Below are 24067 nucleotides of genomic sequence, written 5' to 3' on the forward strand. Positions count from 1 at the left end.
GGTCTGGCTCCCTCCAACTCCAGATCCAGTTGCACAAAAGCGCATTTCCTGGTGCCCCAGAGAGCCTATGTGTCATACGCAAACTGACAAGAGACCCCCCAAAGGCCATCATATCCACCACTGTGGTCGAGGGGGGACCTGGAAGCAGAGGAACCTCTTTAAAAGTCCTTTAAAGAAAAGGATGCCATGAACCCCTCCAGTCACTCATCTCCCATCCTATTCTGATCTCCAGTCTAGCTTACAGCTTCTTGATGCAACATTTCTCCCTGTAACAGGTGAGGGTGGGCTCTGACTAGCTGCAGCCGCTACCCCAGCCCTTGCACGTTTTAGGAGGTAAGAATAGCTGGCAGGTGTGGCTTCCAGAAAAGGATCCTTATGGAGCCGGGGCATAAGGCCTCTCTTCAGACTAGACATGCCCAGCCTGCCAGTCCCCACTGAGCCCGTCCTCCCACACCCACCTACCAGCCAACCAAAGCCACCTTCCAGGCTTCTTTCATGAGGCACCTCAAAGCCGTTCCCCTCCTGGAAGCCTCCTCCCTTGATTCAGCAGGTGGAGCGCCTCCACCACCCATCGCTGTGGCCTGGTGACACCTGAGTCCATCACCAATCACTTTCAGATGGAAGAAGAAATGCCTTAAAAGGAAGAAACTCCTCCTGCTTCCTCGGAATCTCAGCGTTGGGAGGGAGCAGCCAGTATGTCCACCCAGTGCTTCTAAGCAAGACTACATCTAGAAATGCCCTTGAAAAGACTTGCACCGAAGGAGATTTCACAACCCGCCTCAGCCATCCATTTCAAGCTTTAGGACTATTTGCTGCAGAAAGTTCTTTGAGTCTAACTGAAATACTTTATAAATGATGGAATTGGAGCTGAGGAACTGGGCCTCTGGCCTTGCAAAGGACAAAACGGGGGCAGTGTTATGCCACGGGGAGGGCGCTGGTCCCATCGTAGTGCTTACAGGGTTCTTTTGACTTCTTGGCATCTCTGTCCTTCAGGCGTGTCTCTAGTTATACAACAGCAAGAAGGCTGTGGTGGTTCAAAACTTTATAGCAATAATAACATTGGTGAAGTCTGATTTCCTCATTTCTGCTATCCTAATACTAGAAACGATCCTGAAATTGGAGAGATTTATATTACACATTAAGAACTCTCTGGACTGAGAAGCCCTGTTCCTGCTATCATAAATTCCCTTCTTGGAGGAACTTTAAAAACAGGACTGATTTCTTCCTTCCTAGAATGTTTCAGGCACTTACCTGGGTAGGTGATGGAAGGAAAAGGCACATTTCCAGTGGGCCATGGTCCCAGGCCTGGGGTGCAGAGAAAATAAAACACTGTCCCCACCCTCTAGGGCTCTTGGCCCACAGGCTTCCTCAGGGTTCAAGCAGCAGTCCTCTTACTCCTACTCCCAGGACTGCCCTTTGCTCCTTCCAAGCACTCTGCCCCCTGAAAAGAAACTGGGTCTTAACTGTAGCTCCCAAGTAAGCAGAAGCCAGGTGGGGTCCCCAGGGGAAAGTGGTCAGGTCTGGATCTGGTGGGAGAACCCTGACCTAGGACACCTTCATAATGGGGGGTCCACAGGGGGATCTGCCATCCCCAAGTCCCCAGGCTTGGCCCCTTCCCAGCATTTGTGTAGGACTCTGGGAAAATGCCCAGTGGATCAGGCTGACTTCCCTCCGCAGCTCCCATCAACACCCATAAAGGAGGGTGTGATGGTTCGCTTTATGTGTCAACCCAGCTAAGCTATAAAACCCAGTTATTTAATCAAACGCTAATCTAGGTGTTGCTGCGAAGGCATTTTGTAGACATGCTTAATAGCCACAGTCAGTTGACTTTAAGAGAAGATTATCCTCTATAATGTGGTTGGGCCTCGTTGACTCAGTTGAAAGTCCTTAACAGCAAAAACTGAGGTTTGCTGGAGAACTCTGCCTGGAAACCGTACCGTCGGCTGTGGCCTGAGTTTCCGACTTGCCACTTGCTCTCCAGATTTTCGACTTACCAGCCCCCACAATGGCATGAGCCAAGCCTTTGAAATAAACCGGTTTACATAAATATCTATCCTACTGCTTCTGTTTCCCTGTGAAACCCTGACCGATTCCTGCCACAGCCCCGGTCTGGATTCCCTGGGGCTTCGACAGCCTTCCTCAGGGAGAGGCCCTGCCGCAAGGGCCTGTGGGAATTGCTCTGTGGGTGCAGCCTGTCCGGTGAGAGTAGCAGGTTGGGGAGTTTGGGCAAAGGAGCCCTGGGACTACCTTGGCGTGTGACTTGAGGCAAGTTACTTCATCTCTGGGAGCCAGTTTCCTTACCTGTAAAATGAGGCCAGTCATTGCTCCCCGGCAAGACTGTTGAGTGATTAAGGAGGTGAAATGTGAAAATGCCCGGGCAATGCGCAGCTCACAAGAACCGCTCGGGAGGTTTTTGCTTAATGTAGCTCTTCAGGGAGACCTGAGCAGGGCTTTCCTCGCTGGGGGAGGGCTGGGGAAGGGCTTCTGACGGGCTTCCTTCCCTCCGGGTGCTGGGTGACCTACCCGTCTGTGCCTGGCTCTCCTTCTGCCATCTCCCAGGTACCTTCCAGCTCTGAGACTCTATAATTATAGGGTTGCATCCTAAAATACAGAGAAGGCACTGAAAATACTTACAGACTTGGAAAACAGAACCAGAGAGGAAAGGGTGAAAGGCACTGGGATTATTTAGCCTGGAGAAGGGGTGGCTTAATGACACCCTTCTGAGCCTAGGGAGGTTCTTTGGACGTAGGCGCTGGCCAGCTTCTCTCCGCCCCTCCAGAGGACCAAACAAGAGGGAACAGTAGCTAACAGCACAGCTAGAGGGCTTGAAGGTAGACAGCAGGTGTCTGTCTTGCCTGCAATAGCATCTACTCCTTTAGAGGCCTTAGGAGGGATTGGCAGAGCGGCCTTGTGATAGGAAATGGATTGGGTAACCTCTGGATTTCCATCCTGTTTTTGAATTGTAGAAACTAATTTCCTCAGAGTAAATAGGAAGAAAGGGAAAAAAAAACAGAGCAGACTGAACAGGTGTGACAGGGCTGGTCCAGCAGCACTCATGACCCTGCCCTGGGCTGCACTGACTGTCTTCCTGGAGGTCCCGAGGCTATGAGGCGTCAGAACCCTCACGCCACGGAGTTGGGTAGGGAGGACATCACAGCCTGTGCTCTGGGCTGGCTCCTAAGACCTCAGAGGGCACCTTCCTTCCCCATCCCTTCCACACAGACTGAACTTTGAACTTGAACCTGACCGTGTTCAGGCAGTGCTAACATCTCAGGAAGATACTGGGAAGAATAGCCCTTCTTGCCCCAGGGCTGAGGGAGGTATAGCTCTCTCCCCCAAGGCATATGCGGATGTGTCCAGCTCCCCCTCAGACCCCTAAGACGTTTCCCTATCTTGATCATCAGTATGATAATACTCGCTATTATTCTTTATTGAGGGCATACTGTCTGCTGGGCACATTACATAGATTATCCATGAATTCACAGCTCTCCCTGGTACCTGGTACTTGGTACAGAAGAGGAAATGGGAAGCAGAGGCCCAGAGAAGTGAAGCAGCTTGCCCAAGGTCACACAGCAGAGCTTGGACTCAGCGCTGAGCCATCCATCCATGCCGGATGAATTTCACTACGAATTGGTGAGCTAGCATTTCCACCATTTGAATGATGGGGAAATTAAGGCTGAGAACTTAAATAACTTGCCCTCAGTTACTTAATTGTTAATCAATGAAGCCAGATATCCCAGCTGCCAAAGCAGAACATTTCCCCCCACAAAAAGAAGGTGATAGAGGTTACCCACCCACCCCTTCCGGAGCTCTTTCATTCCTTTGGAAGGGGGAGCAAATCCCTGTGAAGTTCCCAGTGGATGGCAGGCAGGAGTCACCCACCTGTCCATCAGAGGGATTGGACAGAATAATATCAATAAATGCATTATTATCATTATTTATTAACAACATGTAGCATGTACCATGCTAAGCCCTTAACATCGATGATCTCACCCTGTGTCACAGAGAAGGAAACTGAGGCACAGAGGTTCAGTGCCTTGCCCAAGGTCACGAGGTTAATAAGTAGCAGAACTGGGTTTTGAACTCCGTATAATCTGACTCCAGAGCTCACCTTCTAATCCCTTAAAGTATACTGTTAATATTTTCCATCTGAGCCAAGCATATGAACTGACTTTAGAGTCTAACAACTACCTTTGTGATGTCTCTAAAAACTCCTTCCGTGTCTTCTATGTTTCTCCAGTCTCTGCTCTTAGGAAGTTCATGCACAGCCTGTCTCACCACCCCATGGCTGACCCTGCCCCCACCCGGCTTGGGGATGGGAACGGGGAGGCCTCTGCCCAGGAGGAGGTCAGAGTCTGTTCGCCTGGCCCTGGCAAGGCCTGGCTCCCTGGGTGTGGCCTCGCCTGTGGGCATAGTTGAGCTCAGAACCAGAAACAAACCAGACCCAGCATCAGAGCACTCCCTGGCAGGCAGAGGGGGCAGAGAAGCCTGCTGTACCCGACAGAGGCAGAGGGCACAGCCTGAGCCCCTGCCCAGCCTGAGGGCTGCCCTGGGGGAGGGCTGCGCAGGGAGGCGGAGGCGGCAACTTGGGCAGGGGGGCTGCTGGACTCTCCAGGCCTCATTCGGCCAGGCCCACCCCCTGGCACCCAAAGTCTGAACTTTCTGCAGTTCCTACAAGGCCCTGCCAATGAGCGCTCCCCCTGGGGCTGTTTCACAGGCTCTTCCCTTGCCTCTCCTTCCACATTGGGTCTTAGCTTAGTTGGCATTTCCTCCAAGAATTGCTTCTTGACCCCAGTCCAGGCTGAGCAACCCCTCCCTGTGTCCCCCAGCTCCTCCAAGGTCCCCAGTGTCTGTCCTGGTCACACTGCATTGCAATTATCTGTCCCTCCACTTTCACCACAAGGCCCTGTCTATGGCCATCAGTGTGTAACACAGCGCTCTCACACAGTGGGTGCTCAATAAATATGTGTTGAGTTAATGGATGGTTAAAACAGAGCAAAAAAGAAAAAGCAGACCAGAGGCATCTCATGGGTCCTGCCCCAGAGCCCAAGGTCTCCTGGGCTCAGCTGGTTCTTGGCAAAAACAAACCAGAGTACAAGGGGCTGCTGTGCTGACAGTGACCCTGAGGCAATGACCCTGGGGGAAGGAGTAGGGCAGGGCAGCTCCAGAAAGGAGGTGGGCCGGGGTGCAGGGCTGGGAACCCGGCTCAAGTGTCCCTCAACTATCCAAGTGGCCGGACAGTTTTCAGGGAGGCCAGGCAGACGAGACCAGTCAGGGCAAGTCCCTCTTGTTACGGAGTGCTGGCACTTAGACGGCAATGCAACAAGAGCGGCCTGCCTGCTCCCAGACGGACAGGAGGTGGCAGAGCTGGTGGGGGTTGGGGGGGAGAGAAGGAGAACTTCAGGCAGCAGTGCTTCCATACTGTCCCCAAAGCAGGGTCTGTAATTCCGGGTTGGGGGGGTGGGGAATATGTTCCCAGCCCAGGGCAAATAACCTTTGAAGCCAAAATTAGTCAAAGGGAGAAATAAAGTGGTAAAAACCTGTTTATTGCTTACAAGCAGTCATCTACTTCTGCTTGCCCGTGTCTCGTGACCCAGCTGCAAAAGGACCCCACCAAACCTCTCGGTCCAGATATGCCCTCGCTTCCCCCTACCACCACTTGTAATCATTCTATTGATACGGAGATGGTTCCTTCTCTCCACCCCTTGGAAACACCTATTGATATGGAGATGCACTAAGGCCAGGTGAGAGATTCTGGAAATAGAGCGGTTTTCCCCACAGGGTCCTTGCTTTGTGGCCACAGCTACAAGACAAGGCCGCAGCCCAGATTGCTGTCAGCACAGCCCTCTGGCAGCAGCTCTGAGCCACTGGTGGGCCAAGGTCAGTGGGACTGGGAGGGGAAAGAAGGTAGCTAGGCAGGTGGGAAAGGGAACTGGAGAAAGACTGCAGGAAGGGTGCAGGAGAACAAGAAGCAGCAGAGAGCAGGAAGCACGGTGAGGAAATGGCAGGGAGAGCGAGGCAGACCTAACGGAGAACGCTCACGTCAAAGTATCCTTCCCAGCCTTCAGAATGCTGTCCCCAACACTGTCTCCTAGAAATGCACGGCAGCTCCATGAGGTGTAATTACAGGGTTCTTTCCTTTTATTTTATTTCACTTTTTATTACGGGAAACTTCAAAAATACACCAAGTAAACATAATCGTATAAGTTAAATCCCTCTGTGCCCATCACCTCACTTCAGCAATTACTGTGCTGTGCCAGTCTTGTTTCACCATATTTCCACCCACTCAATTTTTATTATTTTTTGACATTACTGTATTTTAGGAAAATTTACATACATCAAAATGTATAACTATTAGCTGTATAATGTTGATAAATGTTTATATCCAAATAGCCCACATCCCTATATAATATGGTATATTACCACCTCACTGGAAAATTCTCTCCTGTTCCTTCCCAGTCAATCCTTCCACCCACCTCCACCCCAAACTAATCCTATTTCTAACTATAGATTACTATTGCCTAATCTAGAACATCAAATAAGAGGAATCATAGGGTATATACTCTTGAATATTCTCTCAGCATATTGTCTATGAGATTCATTCTTTTACATTGTTGACTAATATTCCAGAGTGTGACTATCAGAATGCATCTAGTGATTCTCTTGTTGCAAGCATTTAGGCTATTTCCGATATGTGACTGTTGTGGATAAAGCTTCTATGAACATTTTGTTTTTGTGGGCATATGTTTTAATTTCTCTTGGATAAACCCCCAAGGGTGGCATTACTGAGTCAGAGAGTAGGTGTATGTTTAACTTTATAAGTAACCATCAGACCTTTTTCCAGACCTTACACTGTTTTGCATTCCCACCGGCAATATCTGTGCATTCCAGTTGCTCTACAATCTCATCAACATTTAACATTTCATTGTTGTCAGGCTTTTAAAATGTAGCCATTCCAGTCAGTGTATAGTGGTTGGTAATTTGCTTTACTCTAATAACTAGTGATGTCAAACAGTGTTCCATGTGCTTATTTGTATTCACACATCTTCTCTTGTAAAGTATCTGTTCAAGCCTTTTGCCCATTTGTAATGGAGTTGCTTGTCCTTTTATTATTGAATCATAGAAGTTCTTTGTATATTCTAATGAAAAGTCCTTTGTTAGATGTATGTATTCTGAATATTTTCTCCAAATCTTTGGTCTATTAATTTTCTTAATGGTGTCCTTTTATCAGATTTATTAGAGCATAGTGTATATAAGAGTCACCAATTTAAAATGTACAATTCAATGAGTTTTTGACAAATGTACACAGTTTTGTAACTACCACAAAAAGCATCATATAGAACACTTCCTTCAGTCCTAAAAGTTCCCTTATGCTCTTTTATAGTGAATCCCTAGCTCCTGAAAATCACTGATCCTCTTACTGGCACTGTAGTTTTGCTTCTTCTAAAATTTCACGTAAGCAGAATCTTGCAGTATGTAATCTTTTATGTCTAGTTTCTTCCACTCAGCATAATGTTTTTGAGATTCATCCATGTTGTTGTGTGTAAAAGCTGTTCCTCTTTTTGATGAATAGTATCTCATTGTATGGATATTCCACAATTTATCAATTTAACCATTTGATGGATATTTGGGTATTTGCATTTGCAGCTAATATAGGTAAAGCTGCTATGAATATTTATGTAAATGTCTATATGTGTTTATTTTCATTTCCCCAGGGTAACTACCTTGGAGTGGGTTTGTTGGGTCATATAATAAGAATACATTTAACTTCATAAGTGAATCAAACTGTTTTCCGAAGTGACCATTTTGCATTCCTACCATCTCATAGGACTCCAGTTGCTCCTCATCCTGTCAACATGGACAATCAGTCAGTCTTTTTAAATTTTAGCCATTCAACTAGCTGTAGAGTGGTCTTTCCATGTGATTTTAATTTGTGTTTTTGTAGTGACTAATGTTGAGCTTCTTTCATGTGCTTATTTTCCATTCATTTATGTTTGTTGGTAAAATGTCTCTCCAAGCCTTTTGCCCAGTTTTTAATCAGGTTGTTTGTCCGCTTATTGAGTGGGAAGAGTTTTTGATGTTTTTTAAAAAATATTCTGGATCCAAGTCCTTTATGAGATTGTATTCTGCAAATATTTTCTACCCCATTGTGGCTTGCCTTTTCATTTTTTTAACTGTCTTGTAAAAAACAAAAAGTTTTCATCTTGATGAAGTCCCATGTATCGCTTTTTCTTTTTATTGTAGGGATTGTGCTTTCTGTGTCCTATCTAAGAAATCTTGGCTAATCCAAGGTCACAAAGATTTTAGGTTTTTGACCCACCATTTCGAGTTAATTGTTGTTTATGGTACAAGAGAAAGATATATTTTTTTCTTTTTAGATATCCAATTGTCCCAGCACCATTTGTTGAAAAGATGATCATTTCCCCCATTGAATTACCTTGGCACTGTTATGAAAATCAATTAACCATATATATGTAAGTCTATTTCTGGACTCTTTATTCTGTTCCACTAGTCTAAATATCTATTCTCTACCATAAAATACTGTTTTAAATACCATAATTTTATTGTAAGTTTTGAAATCATAGTAATTCCTTCAACCTTGTTCCTTTTTTTCTTAATTTCTTTCAACTATTATAGTTGCTTGCATGTCTATATGAGCTTATCAATTTCTCAAAAAACCTGCTGGAATTTTGTCTGGGAGTACATTAAATCTATAGATCTATTTTGGAGTGAACTGACATCTTAACAAGATCAAGTCTTCTGGCCCAGGAACATGACATGTCTCTCTATTTATTTAGATCATCTTTAATTTCTCCCAGCAGTATGTTGTAATTTTCAGTATACTGTATAAATTTGGCTACTTATCCCTAAGTATTTCATGTTTTTGTGCTATTATAAATGTTATTTTTAATATAAGTTCCAGTGATTAGTTTCTATTACATAGAAATACAATTAACTTTTGTATATTAAACTTGTACCCTGAAACATCACTAAATTCACTGATTAGTTCTAGTACCCTAGCTTTTTTATGGATTCCTTAAGATTTTCTAGGTAAATAATCATGTTGACTATAAATAAAGACAATTTTGAATCTTCCATTCAAACAACATACCTTATATTTCTTTTTCTTGAACTACTGCATTGGCCAGGACCTCCAGTACACTGTTGAATAGTAATAGTTTTAACAGGGGGTTGGGGTAGGGGAAATAGGTGAAAGTGGTCAAAAGGCACAGATTTGCAGTTATAATAAATATGGATATATTCTAGAGATATAATGTACAGCATGGTAACTATAATTAACAATCTATATTGTATATTTGAAAATTGCTAGTAGAGTAGATCTTAAAAACTCTCATCACAAGAAAAAAAAATTGTAACTATGAGATGATGAATGTTAACTAAACTTATTGCAGTAAACATTTCACAATATGCACATTTGTCAAATCATTATGTTGTACAACTTAAATTAGTCCAATGTTATATGTCAGTTATATCTCAATAAAACCAGGCGCAAATAATTATAACATATTTCCCTGCCTTGTTCCTGATCCGAGAGGGAAAGCATTCAGTCTTTCACCACTAAGCGTGATGTTAGTTGTAAGTTTATTATAGGTTAAGTTCTATTCCTAGTTTGCTGAGATTTTCTCATGAATCTGTGTTGAATTTTGTCAAGCATTTCCTTTGCATCAATTGACATGCATGTTTTTTCTTTTAAGGCTGCTTGAATGGTGTGTTGGTTACCTTCTTCATTTCCTATTGGTGCTGCAACAAAGTAAATGCTTTAAAACAATGCAAATTTGCTATCTTATCATTCTGGGGCTCTGAAATGGATCTCACTGGCCTAATGTCAAGATGTCGGTAGGGCTTTCTGGAAGCTCTAGAAGAGAATCCAGTTCCTTGTGCTTTCTAGATTCTAGAGGCTGTCTGCATTCCATGGCTCATGGCCCCTCTCCATCTTCAAAGCCAGCAATTTCATCACTCTGATCTCTGATCCCACTCCTGGCACTGATTCTCCTGTTTCCCTCTTTCATGAGTAAGAAACACTGTGATTACATCATCAGGCCCAGCCACATAATTCAGAATAATCTCCCTGTTTCAAATTCCTTAACTTAATCACATCTGCAAATTCTCTTTTAGTATGTAAAACAGCATATTCATAGGTTCTGTGATTAAGACACAGATATTCTGCCTCCCACGTATGCTAAAGTATAGATTGATTTTTGAATATTAAAACAACCTTGAATTGCTGGGATAAAGGCCATTTGATCATGATTCATTATCTTTTTTATATATTGCTGAATTTTCTTTGCTACACTTTTGTGAATTATTTCGGTATCTATGTTCTTGAGGGATGGTGGTTTATAGTTTGGGCTTTTTTTTTTTTTCCCTTATAATGTCTTTGTCTGGTTTTGGAATCCAAGTAATGCTGGCTTCCTAAACTAACTTTGGAAATGTTCCCTCCTCTTCTATTTTCTACAACCATTTTTATAAAATTGATGTTATTTTTTCCTTAAATGTTCAGTACAATCATTGGTATATCAGAACCAGCTTGTACTGGCCCATGAGAGCCTACTGCCAAATTTTCAGGAATTTTGTAAACCTGTGGTTGAACATAGCCATTATTAAAAAGTAAATAATTTATATTAAAAATAAAAGCAATAAATACTGAATAAATACTCATCACTTCTTACATATTGTTGCTACATTTTATTAATATCGGTGCTTTTAAGGATATTCATGATGATTTTCTCTGTACAGTGTTGTGCTGCACACCTCCTCACAGCTCCGGCATCAGTGACCACATAGGTAACCTGAAATTGACCGTGGTAAGAATATTTACACCTTGGAAATTGGCAAATGCTACCAACCAAGGATTTTTTTTTTTACATCTAGACTTAGATGTAAAACATTTTACCAGCACACCAATGGGTAGAATTCATTACTGAAGCTATCTAGTCCTGGAGTTTTCTTTATAGGAAAGTGTTTTAAAACTGTGAATTTAATTTACCTAATAGATACAGGGATATTCAACTTATTTATTTCTTATTGTGTGACCTTTGTAGTTTGTGTTTATGCTTCAAAATTGCTGCATTTATAAGTATATAGCTGTTTGTAATATTCCCTTAGGCATTTCTTTTAATGTCTGTAAGGCCTGCAGCAACATCCTCTCTTTCTTACCTGATATTGGTCACTTTTTTTCTGATCAGTCAGGCTATAGTTTTGTCAATTGTATCCATCTTTCTGTGGTGGAAGGCCTAAAATGAAAGTCCCGTATTATATGCTGCCTTCATATCTAGTGAGATCGGGAGAGCCTCATCTGGCCTAACCCCAAGGTCCCCTCCCAACTCTGCTCCTGTGCATAAGGTCCAAACAACCCACTTTATCAAAAGGAGCAGGTGCAGTTCTCACTTAACCCTGAATAGCAGGGGTCAGCCTATGGAATTATTCAAACATGCCAATGGCATCCTAGGAACTATGGGTACTACAAAGACTGTCTCCCAACATTCCCTGGTTATTCACTTTGTTCCCAAGTGTAACCCCCATGTGGCCCAGTGTGGCATGCAGTGTCCTCCTGTCCCTTCTGTGAGTACATGTGACTAATAAACTCTGGTCAATGACATCTCTCTGGTATGAAGTGTTGCATGTTCCACCATCCCCCTAACTCTAGGGCAAGAATCCCTATCTCACCAGCTGGGTGAATAGGAGGCAATCAAAATATTTCCCTAAGGCAATTTGCAGGGTTCTTTAAAAAACTAAATCTAGAAAATGCCTTACAACTTAGCAATTCCAATTCTGGGAATTTACCCAAAGAAAACAAAATCACTAATTCTTAAATATATAAGCACCCCTGTGTTTATTGCAGTTTTATTTACAATAGCCAAAATATGGGAGCAACTTAATGTCCATCAATAGGTGAATGGATAAAGACGTGGTACATACGTACAATGAAATATTACTCAGCTATAAAAAATAATGAAATCTTGCCATTTGCAACAACATGGATGGATCTAGAGGGTATTATGCTAAGTGAAATAAGTCAGAAAGAAAAAGACAAATACCATATGATTTCACTTATATGTGGAGTTAAACAAACAAAACAGAAATAAACTCATAGACACAGAGAATAAACTGGTGATTGCCATACAGGAGGGGGATGGTGAAGGGGTGAAATAGTTGAAGGGGGAAAAAAATTAGTGAGAATGTTTGATATCCTGATCTCAATGATAATTACATGAGTGTATACACATGTCAAAATTCATTGAGCTGCACTCTAAGATTTGTACATTTTACTGTATGTACCTCAATGAAAAAATACTTTCCAAAGAATAGGTTTTGGATTTCCTGGATTTTTCCCTCTTTTTGTTTCATTGATTTCTGCTTTCATCTTTCCTATTTCCATCATTGTAAATTTTATGTGTTGGGTACTGGACTTTGTTGTATTCCTTTAGGTAGTGTTGAGCTTTATTCTGGCACACAGTTAAAGGACTTGTGATCAGTTGGAGCCTCAAGCCTTGTATTTAAGTTTCATTAAGGTCTGCAGCAGCCCTTAGCCTAGCATTACTTTAGCATCACTCCTAAGGCAATAATATCCTTCTGAGCATTCTTCCCAGTGACCCATGCATTACAAAGCCTCTCCACTCTGGCTGGAGGGAGCAAAATGTCTAAGTTCTGTATGGGCTCCAGAAATTGTTCTGCCCGTTCCTTTCTGGTGATCCTTTTCCTAGTTCTGCGTCATTTCCTCTCACACGTTGTATATCAGTTGCCCATTCAAAGACTCCCTGGACACATCTGCAGACCTGCAGAGCTCTGTCTCTTTCTGTGTAGCTGCCTCCTTTTCTGGTACTCTGCCTGCAAGGTCAACACCTTGACTTCCCGGAACCCCAGCCACTTTCTCCTCAACTCACTGAGACCACCAGGCTCTCCTTGGCTTCTCTCCCCTGGTTCTGGACCTGGAAACCGCCCCCAGGTAATAAACTAAACTACTTGTAAGGTTCACTTCATTTGTTTCCCTTCTCTCAAGGATCACAGCCCTGTACTGACTGTTGTCTAACAGTTGAAAAACATGCTTCCATATAGTTTGTCCAATTTTCTAGTTTAGGTGGCAGGGTAGATGTGGCCCCTGCCACCCTGTCATGCTGAAAGAAGTGTTTGTTCAGCAAAGGTTTTTTAAAAAAATTTTTAATGAAGCCTAATTTATCATGTTTTTCTTTTACGGTTATTGACTTTTGGGTTCTGTTTGAGACTTTTTGTGTACCTACGGATCTCAAAAATATTCTCTTATGCTTGCTTAAAAAGACTTTATGGTTTTAGCTCCTATACTTAGGTCTATGATGCATATATTTTGATATATGGCATAGGTTCAGGAGTCAAGACTCATTTTTTTCCTGGATAAAGATGTCCAGTTGTTTCAACACCATTTGCTGAAAGCCTTTTTTTTTCTCCATAGAATTGCTTTGACCTCTCCATCCTAAATCAATCAACTGCGTGAGTGCAAGTCTATTTCTAGACTCTTTATTATGTTTTATTGATCTAATTGTCTATCCTTTTACCAATACAACACTGCCTTGATTGTTGTAGCTTCATAGTAAATCCTAAAGTAATCTGCTATAAATTGTTCAGCTTTGTTTTTCTTCTTCAGGATTATTTTGCTACTTTGAACTTCCATATACATTTCTGAATACATCTATAAAACACTACCAGCAAAGCCTTCTATGATTATGAATGAACTTACATTAAATCTACAGATTAGTTTGGCAAAATTACATCTTATCAATGTTAAATCTTCCCATTAATAAATATTGTGTAGCTCTGCATTTGTTTAGGTCTTTAATTTCACTCAGCAAAGTTTTGTAATTTTCAGTGCACAGTTCTTTCATATTTTTTTGTTAAAGACTTCCCTAAATTTTGTTATTTATATTATTTTCAGTGGAATTTTCCATTGTCCAATTGCTTGCTGCTAGTATGGAGAAATACAATTAGTGTTTATTTGACCTGGTATCCTGCAACCTTGCTAAATTGATTTATTAGTTCTAGTTAGGTTTTTAATCCACATGAACTATCATGTCATCTGTGAAAATATACTGTTTTCCTTCTTCCTTTCTAATGTTTATGTCTTTTATTTCTTTTTCTTGCCCTGTCACAGTAATTATCATCTATAGTAAAATGTTGAATAGAAGTAGTAAAAGTAGACATCCTGGCCCTATGGAGAAAATGTCAGTCTTTTGCCAATAAAGATGATTTTAGTGGTAAGTTTCATATAATGCTCTTTATCAGACTGAGAAACTCTCTTGTTTTCCTAGTTTTCTGAGAGTTTTTATAATGAATGGGTAGAATATTGTCAAATACTTTTTTGCGCATTTATTGAGATAATCAAATGAATTTTCTCCTTTATTCTGTAAATGAGGTGGGTTATAATAAGTGATTTACAAATATGAAATGGATAAACTTCATAGAGTCAGATGTAATTTATATGTTTGATTCAATTTGTGAATATTTTGTTAAAGGTATGTTTGTGAGATATATTGGTCTATAGTTTTCCTTTTTTATCTTTGTCAGATTTTGTTCTCAGGGTTATGTTGAACTTATGAAAAAATTTGAGAGATGTTCCTCCTTATTTCCTTTTCTGAAAGATTTTGCATAGTACTGCTATTATTTCTTCCTTAAATGTGTGATAAACTCACTAGTGAAATCATCTGAGCCTGGAAATTCCTTTGTAGAGAAGTTTTATATAATCAATTAAATAAATGTACTGAATAAGTATAGGACTATTTTGATTTTCTATTTCATTTTATGTGTGTTTCGATAGGTTGTGTTTTTCAACGAATTTGTTCATTTCCTCTAGATTGTCAAATTTATTGGTATAAAGTTATTCATAATAGTCCTTTATTATCCTTTTGATGTTCTGTAGGATCTGTGGTGATATTCCTCTATTATTCTAGATACTGGTAACTAATATTTCCTCCTTTCTTGGTCAGTCTTACTAGAGGTTTATCAATTTTACTAGTATTTTCCAGAAAAAAAAAACTTTTGATTTTAGTGTTTTTCTCTACCATTTGTTCTCTACTTTATTATCTCCATTATTCTACTTATTTTCAGCTTAATTTTCTCCTCTCTAGCTTTTGAGGGTGAAAATGCTGATGATTGATTTTAAGCCATTCTTCCTAGCTAACATAAATATTTAAAACTAGTTTCTTCTAAGTATTTCTTCTGCATTAACTATCTCACAGATTTTGTTATACTGTAGTTTCATTATTATTTAGTTCAAAATACTTTTGAATTTCCCTTTTAGTTTTTTCTTTGACACATGAATTGATTAAAGCTGTATTATTTAATTTCCAACATTTGGGAAATTTCTAAATATGGTATTGATGTCTAACTCCATTTTGATCAGAAAACATACTCTATAATATTTCAATCCTCAGAAATTTATTGAGCCGTTATTTTGTCTAGCATATGACCTATCTTTGTGAATGTACACTTGGAGGAAAAAAGTGTATATCCAGCAGTTGTCGTGTGTAGTACTCTATAAATGTCAATTCAACTGAGGGAATCAATAGTGTCATTCAGATCTTTTACATTCCAACTGAATTCTTATCCAACTACTTTATCAATTACTGAAAAATGGGTGATAAACTCTACAACTATCATTGTGAATTTGTCTATTTCCTCTTTTGTTCTATTTTGCTTCATGTATTTTGAAGCTCAATTACTATAGTACAGATTATAATAATTATTTTAATCCTTATTAAATGTTAGTACAGATTGGTAATTAGTGTGATTTCTTAATGCATTTACCCTTTTATCATTATAAAATATTCCTTTTATTCCTGGTAATGCTCCTTGTCTTGAAGCTATTTTGTCTGACATTAATGTAGTTACTTCAGCTTCCTGTGAGTTGAGTTTAAATGGTGTATCAATGAGAATCTAACAGAAATAGAACCTACTGGAAATCTACATCAATATCTATATCTATTTGTGTATATAAAGAGAGAGATTAATAGATTTATTTTCAAATAATAGGCTTATGTGAGTGTAGGGGCTGGCAAGTCTGAAATCCGTAAAGTAGGGCAGGCTGGGAGGCTGGAAACTCTCAAGTATAGAAGCTAAATCTCTTCTTCCCTGGGAAACCTCAATTTTTCTCTTAAGGCCTTTCAACTGATTGGATGAAGCCCACAGAGATTATGAAGATAATCTCCTTTACTTAAAGTCATCTGACTGTACATTTTAACCACATCTACAAAATACTGTCACAGCAATGCCTGTTTAATTGAATAACTGGGCACTATAGCCTAGCCCAATTGCCACATAAAACTAACCATCACAACGGTGTATCTTTCTCCATCCTTTTACTTTCAAACTGTCTGTGTCTTTGTATTTAAAGTACATCTCTTATCATCAGCACGTAAGTGGGTCCTGCAACTTTGTCCAATCAATCTTCACCTTTTAATTAAAGTGTTTAATTCATCAAATTTGTCAATAATTCTACAAACTACATTGGATGTAATTATTGATAAATTGAGGTTTTGGTCTACCATTTTCTATTTGTTTTCTATTTATATCTTGTTTTCTTAATCATTTGTTCTTCCTTCTTTGGAATTAATCAAACATCTTTGATATTTTATTTTGATTCCTCTATTAGCTTTCTGGCTATAATTTTTACATATTTAGGAGTTGTTCCAGCTATTGTAATATGTACCTTTCATTTACCACAATATACTTAGAGTTAATATTGCACTGCTACCTAAAATATAGGACTCTCACAAGATGATTTCACTTACATTTACCCCCATACTTTGTACTGCTTTTGTCTTGAATATTAATCTACATATGGAATAAAACCCTCAATATGGTGTCATAATTTTTGCTTTAAACAGTCATACATCTTTTAAAGGATTTAAGAGAAGGAAAAACAAAATACACATAGTCTTTTACTTTTACCCACATATTTATCATGTCTGATGATCTTTACTTTTTCCTGTAAATCTAAGTTACCATCTGGTGCCATTTCCCTTCGGTCTGACAAACTTTCTTTAACATTTCTTATAGTGTAAATGTGATAGTAAGGAATTCTCTTCATTTTAATCTTCATTATTTTGTCATCGTTATTTGTTTTGTCTCATTATTGAACACAATTTTGCCATATATAGAATTCTGAGTGGACAGGGTTTGAGGGGTTTTCTTTCAGCATTTTGAAGATACTGCTCAACTGAGTCCCAGCCCCCATCATTTATGAGAAGTCGGCCATCACTGTATAAGTGTTCCTCTCTGGGTGTTTTTAGTATACTCTCTTTACTTTGGGTTTCATCAGTTTGATCATCATATGCCGAGATGTGGTTTTCTTCATATTTACCTTAATTAGATTTAATGAGCTTCTTGTATTTCTAAGTTGATTCCTTTCACTAAATTTGTAAAGTTTTGAGTCATTATTTCTTTAAGTTTTTCTGACCCATTCTCACTCTCCATTCATGTTAGACTGTTTGATGTTGTCCCACAGACCTCTGAGGTCCTTTTCATTTTTCTTTAATATTTTTCTCTTTGTCCTTCAGATAGAATAATAATTCCTATCGGTCTATGAACAAGTTCACTATTTCTATTTCCTACCACTTCCAATTGCTAAAAGCTCATCCAGTAAATGTTTTATTTCAGTTTCTGTAACTTTCAGCTCTCGAATTCCATTTGGTTCTTTTTTTATAGCATTTATTTTTCTCCTAAGACTCCCTATCTGTTCATTCATAATCCATGTATTTGCCTTTAAGTTCTCAAACATATTTATAATAGCTGCTTTAAAATCATTGTCTGCTAATTGCAACATTTACATCTTCTCAGGGTTTGGGTCAACTGATTGCTTTTTTAATTGACTATGGGTCATGTTTGCATGTCTGCTGAGTGCTGATTAGATGCTGGACATTATGAATGATCTTGGAGAACTGGATCATGTTATATTTCCTCAGAGGGTAATTTTTATTCTAGCTTTCAGCTAACTTGGCTGGACCTGAATTCCAAACTCTCCCCTATGATGAGTAATATCTGAAATCTTTGCTCAGTTCTTTCAGCTTCTAGCCACGCTTTTTTGCCAAGATGACTAGGGTCTTCTTCATACTCAAATCTTAGTTTAATAGCTTAGCAATCAGCCAAGGATTTGAGCAGAATTTATATGTAAATTTGGGGTCCACCCCTCTGAAGTTCCCTCCCTTTCAGTCCTCCCATCAATCTCTGGTTGCTCTCCCTGACACCTCCAACTGGTGGGGCTGAGATTCCATTGCTGGACCACCAGCAACGGACAGATTACAAATTTTAGTGATTCCACAGACCACCTCCCCCGACACGTAGACATACACACAGTAGGCACTGCTCCCTCCTGAGGACCTGACACAGGGTCCCACCAGGCACCTGCCTGGATATCTCTACCTTGGCTGTGGGCACAGTGATGGTGGTTAGAGTCACAGTTTACCAGTGATGTGGCAAATCTGGACCCAGCCTCAGGGCATGCACATCCTAGGGAGGAGGAGCAGGCCAGCAAGAGGAGAGGGGTCTATCTGGATGCTACCAAGTGAAGACTTGAGGTGGGTACAGGCAGTGAGGAGGGGCTGGACCAATGGCTCAATCCCACTGAACTTTGCCCGTGTGTGACCCTCTCCCCATCACCACCCTGGACTTCCCAAGAGCCTCCTGCTCCTCTCCCCACAGTGACTGGCTCCCTCTAATTCACTTTCCATACAGCAGCCAAAGGGATCTTTCAGAAACATAAATTTGATCTTGGCATTGCCTCCTTCGTTCACAGTCTTGCCCAACCTAAATCCTTTCAGTGGCTTCCCATTGCTCTCAGGATAACCATCCCAGTCCCCAAGATTGTCCAAAGCCCTGAACAGTCTGGCCCCACCATTGTCTCCTCAAAGCTTAGCACTCAGCCAGCCGGTGCTTACTGCGTGAATGCCCCTGCCAGCTCTGAGTGCCATCCCAATACCTCCTCCGTTTGTGATGCAGGATCCCACGAGTAGCTCAAGTGAGAGCGCTCCCTGACGCCGTAAAACACTACAAAAGCGGTGGGCGACCCCACCGCTGAATGAAACGTGGGAAGGGTGAAAGCAGACCGCGCCGAGGGGCGCGGAGAGGGGGCGCCCCCGAGTGGCGGGGCCGGGCCAGCGCGGCGGCAGAGGCTGCTGGGAGGTGGGAGGGGTGGGAAGCCAGCAGCGCCCAGGCTCTCGGCGTTCCTGGGCCTGCCTGGGCTCGCTGGGCTTTGATGCTGCTCCTGCCCTGCAACAAAGACCTGTTTCATGCCCAGACCTGGAACGGGCTGTGTGTTTGCCCTCGGGCTCCCCTGCAGCCGGTTAATGGGGGTCCTGAGTTTGGTGCCTCCTGAGCATCTGGGGGTGGCAGGGCCCTGAGCTCCAGGAGGTCCTGTCTGGCATCGGGTGAAGGTGGGGAGAGGGGAGAGGACCAGCCCAAGCAAGGAGGCAGAGAGCGTTGCTGAAATCCACCGTCCAGCCAGGTCACTAGAAAGATCAAGACGGTTCTTGTTCTAAAGGGAGGTCCAGCTAGTATTTGCTGGTTGTACGATTTGTACTGGGTTCTGTGCCGCGGCCCATTCAGTGTTTTAGGTTCTGTCTCTGGGTCTGTTTCCCTGCCCCTGGGTCCCCTCCTGTCTTTGCAGGCGGCACCGTGCTGTATTAATTCATTTCCCATCCCTAACACCAACCACCACCTGGCAAAGAGCAGATTCCAAAGGCTTACTGAGTAAGCAAATGTGCTTACGTCATGCCCACAACCACCCTCTGCAGTGGGCGTGTATTATTCTCCCTTTCCTGATGAGGAATCTGGGGCCCCAGGAGGTCGCCTGCCCAGGACCCTGCAGCTAGAGGGGAGCGAGGGCCAAGGAGCTGAGTGGGTACGATGCACTTCTCGCAGGAGATTCCCTGAGCTCCGTGGCTCTCATTAGCCGGCTCCAGGGCAGAGACCCCGCCCTGACAGACAGGCCCACGCCACAGGGCCCCCAACACTCCCTTTAAGAACAGCTGGCTGTGCCTGGTGCAGGAGAGGCAGCAGTGGCAGCTGTTGAAGCAACACCTGCTGTTCTGAGCCCCTGGAAGGATTCAGAGGCTATAGGAGCTCCTGGGAGACAATGACCCGGCCTTTGCACAGCACAACCCAGGAGAAAACGATGCCGTGGCACACTGAAGTACAGAGAGGGGCTGCTTTCAATCACAGGCTACAGCTGGGGGAGGGAACAGCAGGTGCCCCAGGGCCGCCAGGACCATCTGGGGGACTGGATGCAGAGATTTCTATCGTAACACACCTGTCACCCATTCTTGGCACACCAGCGTGCCACACCCACAGGTGGGAACTCCCCTCCGGGGAAGGCGGGACTGTGCCATCTCTACCACTCTGAGCACGGCTGCTTAGCCCCTCGCAGGGAGCCCTGAGTGGTTTTCCCTCCTCACAGCCTGTCTCCCTCTCCCTCAGCCCCACTGCCTACCAGGACATGGGGCCCTCTTCCCAGCCTAGCTCTCCCTCTGCTGACCTCACAACCCTGCTTGCTGGTTGGCCCAGCCATCCTATCCCTTGGCAGGTGTGATGGTGACAAGTATGGGCTATGGAGTCGGATTGCCTGGGTTCAAATCCTGCCTCCACAATTTTCCAACCGCATAACCTTGGGCCAGTTCCTTAATTTATCTGTTTCTCAGTTTTCTCATCTGAAAAATGGAGGAAATGACAGATGTACCTCACAGGGTTGTTGTGAGGGATGGCAGGGGCCCTGCTGGTACAAGGAAGAGCAGGACAAATGGTGGCTCTTGTTATCCGGGCCCACCTGCCCCACCAACCCACGTGGCTCCTCAGCCTCACCCTCACCCAACAGAAGACACCCTGCTCACCCCTTCCGGTCAGCTCTCAGCCCAAATCAATGCCCTCGGCAAGCCCGTGGTGTAAGGCACGTGGCAAAGCAGACAGGTCCTGAGGAGGCCCATTGGCTGCCCAGGTTGGCCCCAAGGGTACTGGGATTTGGCCTGGACGTTTAAGAGCCAAGGACTCAGCAATGCCCACGTGGCCTGCTGGGTCTGTAATGCCCATCAGGATGGCAGTGGCAGGCCCCTGGCAATGGAGCCTGCCTCTGAGGTGATCCTCTGAGCACCCTGGGAAACAGTCTATCCCCTTCCTGTACCTTCTGTCACTGGACACAGCCAAGGCAGAGGGATTTCTGTGCCCCCTGCAACCATCTTCCATCTGGTGAGTCTCTCCGTGTGCCCAGCTTGCTGGTTGTGCTCCAGCCTGGAGGTGATGAGGACGGGGCCCTTACTCTCCCCATCCTTGGCCCCGAGAAGGTGGTTGTAAAGCTGAGGAGAGAGGAGCCATTGGTGACATGAGAGTGACCACAAGAGGAGAGGACTCACGGGCCAGCTGGCCCTTTCTCCGGGGTCAGGAGTCTGGGATGGGGACTGGGCACCCAGACTGACGCCCTGCAGCTCAGCCTGACCAGCTCCAGGTGTGACCCATCAGGGCCAGCAGCCCAGCATACTGTGGCCTATCCTGGGATCCCTTATCCGTAACAGATGCCCATAAGCACTCCTGCACTCGACCAGCCCTGCCAGGGTCAGACTGTGAGGGGTCCCAGCAGCGGGAAGCCAGGGAAGTTCCTGGGGCCTGTGTGCCAGGACATCGGCCTGGGGGCCTGGCCTCCTGGGACCAGCTCTAGCATGTTCCAAGGTGAGGCGCCACCCCGGTTCTTAGGGACAGGATCCCGGCTCAGCCAGGCCACACCCACACCCAAAGCAGGACCTGGCCACTGGCCACGTATTCTGGCTCCAGAGGAGCAAAGGGAGAAACAGGGGGCTGTGGCAGGAGCAGCTCTTCTGAATGCAGCTCGGGATCTGAGTGGCTCCCGGATGCTGCACTCGCCCGCTTCTCCCTACAACCCCCTAGTGACCCTCCTTAGAGAACCTAGAACAACAGGGCAGAGAAGTGGGTGAGCAAGTACCGCCAGTAGGAGCCTGCTGCAGCGGTCCCGGCAGGACTGAGAGGGCCTGAGGGGAGGCCGCAGGAGGACGGCCAGACCCGAGAGGGCCTGGAGGAAGAGGAGCACGTCACCCACCTGAGCCCTGGCCTGGAGACGGGGCGGTGTGAGCACTGCTGTGCTCAGAGACGGAGGAATGAGTCCCACAGCCCAGCTCAGCTCTGCCCTTTGCCAGTTCAGTGTTGCCTGGGTCCCTTGGATTCGCTGAGCCTATGATCTCCTCCTCAAAGTGGAAGGGAAACACCCCACGTCTGCTCCAGGCGCTGGGTCCCGAGGGAGTCAGGGGAAGGGGCTGAGAGGGAAAGGAGAGGGCTGGCAGTGACAGAAAGCCAGGTGCCGCCGACCAGCTTTCTCTGGCGCCACCTGAAGTGAGAGCTAGTTAGTTAGCAGATACTCCATCTCAGGAATAAACGTGGTCTTGGGGTGGGACGCTCAACAGTCCAGCCCCGCTGCCTTTTGTGGGGGACAGTGGCAGAAGTCTGGATTCAGTCCCTGCTAAGCAGGTCCTTACTAGCTGGCGGCCGTTGGGCCTGAGGTAACCCCTCCATGACTGGCCAACCTCCATTCGGCTCTTACTACGTGCCAGACGTTGGGATAAGCACTTTGCCCCCCACCTCCGTCACACCCTGTGCAGTACCCCATTTCACAGGGGAGAAAGCTGAGGTTCCGCGGGGTTGTATAATAGCCACGGTCACACAGCTCATAGATGGGAGAGTTGGAAGGCGACGGTACCGTCATTCCATACGGAACGAGGCTTGGGAATCTCTGCCCCCCAGAGCGGCTCTGAGCGGTGAATGAGCCCTCGCACGGAGGTGCCTGCCCAGCACAGGCGTCGAGTCCAGCAGGGCTCGCTCTGGTTTTGGCCCCGTCACCTTCCGGAGGGGCCAGGCTGCGGTTCGTCTTTGTCACCACAGGGTGTCTCCACCGCCCTGCGCAACCAGCCACCCAGGGCCCGGCTCTTTGACGCAGCCATTCCGCGGGTCTGGCCTGGATCCTTGCCAGTACCGTTCCGTGAGTTTCCTCCCGCTTGGTCTTCGGGGCAGTCATGCCCTGACTGTTGGTAAGGCCTGTCACCACCCCACGCCCCACCTTGCTGGGCTGAGTCGAATGGCATGGAGCAGCGGGAGTCCCTTTCCATGGGGGCCCACTCCCTGTGGACCCCTGGGTGGGTTCTGGCCTCCGCGTTCTCCCCCACAGCCTCTGGGCCGTGTCCCTTGAAAGTCACGTGCAAGGAGCTTTTAGGAAACCCCGCACCTTCCCACGGTTGGCCGCCCGCCCCAGGGACTCCTCCCAGTCTGGCAGAGTAACTGGTGACCTGGTTAGTGCTTCTCAGTCTCCATAACCCAGGTTCTCATGAACTTCTCCCTGAGAGCATAATGAGGAGAGGCCGAATTATCTGCTTTTGGAAGACTGCACGAGGCTATGTAGGTGAAAAACATTTTGCAAGCTCTTTATTACAATATCAGGGTTGGTGGCCAAAGGTAGGGAAACTGGGGCCCCACCAGGCGAGCTAAGTTCCCCAAAGACACACAGAAAGTCAGCGGTGGCCCCAGGCCTCCGGATCCCAACCTATCGATTAGACCACGGAACCACACCTGGCTCTGGAATGGCCTCCGGGAGGCTGAAAGGCTGGCGGAACAGGGATTCTGGGGAGAGAAGCAGCCAGGGACGAAGGAGTTAAGGGGGGCCTGGAGCCAGGATGGCTGAAGGCTGTGGACAGACCAGTAGGAGGGCAGGAGGCCCGAGGGGGGTCTGGCTTTGATTACGTCCCAAGGCCATCTGGAGAACCAGGCTCTGGAGATTGGTTGGTTTTATGGGGGGCAGATGGCATGAATTACAGAGGCTTTAAAGGGGCAGAGGGGCTCTCCCCACAGTGGCTGTGAAAGGGGTCCGGGTGGGGCCTCTTGCCTAGAGCCTGTGCCAGTTGCATCACTCCAGCCCCTGTCGTGCCTTCCTGTCCACAGCACAGAGCCCCCTCTTCAAAAGCCCCACAGAATCCACCCCCAAGAAGTCTGGGAGGATGTGCCATCCCCCAAAGGAGAGAGAGACCCTCTGCTCTTT

At 44.8% G+C, this 24067-nt stretch overlaps 3 long non-coding RNA genes across 5 annotated transcripts in view; 2 read left to right on the top strand and 1 right to left on the bottom strand.

Moving 5' to 3' along the window:
- Positions 1-24067, top strand: part of LOC118913567 (uncharacterized) — a 46704-nt gene that overhangs the window by 3372 nt on the left and 19265 nt on the right. For 2 of the 3 annotated variants that reach the window (XR_008993526.1, XR_008993525.1), the window contains exon 3: positions 3486-3633. This is a non-coding gene — a long non-coding RNA (uncharacterized LOC118913567). Of the gene's footprint in view, positions 1-547; positions 3105-3485; positions 3634-24067 lie in introns of those variants that run through there. The other variant, XR_008993527.1, reaches the window with a different exon arrangement.
- LOC130680504 (uncharacterized) lies at positions 6722-17504 on the top strand. Its single transcript, XR_008993530.1, has 3 exons — positions 6722-8474; positions 10759-10826; positions 17186-17504. It is a non-coding gene; the product is annotated as an uncharacterized LOC130680504 (long non-coding RNA).
- On the bottom strand, positions 10359-22212 carry LOC130680502 (uncharacterized). Its single transcript, XR_008993528.1, has 3 exons — positions 22085-22212; positions 21158-21329; positions 10359-10811 (listed from the first exon to the last, which is right to left on the bottom strand). It is a non-coding gene; the product is annotated as an uncharacterized LOC130680502 (long non-coding RNA).

The sequence above is a fragment of the Manis pentadactyla genome, chromosome 13, assembly GCF_030020395.1.
Source record: "Manis pentadactyla isolate mManPen7 chromosome 13, mManPen7.hap1, whole genome shotgun sequence".
NCBI lineage: Eukaryota > Metazoa > Chordata > Mammalia > Pholidota > Manidae > Manis > Manis pentadactyla.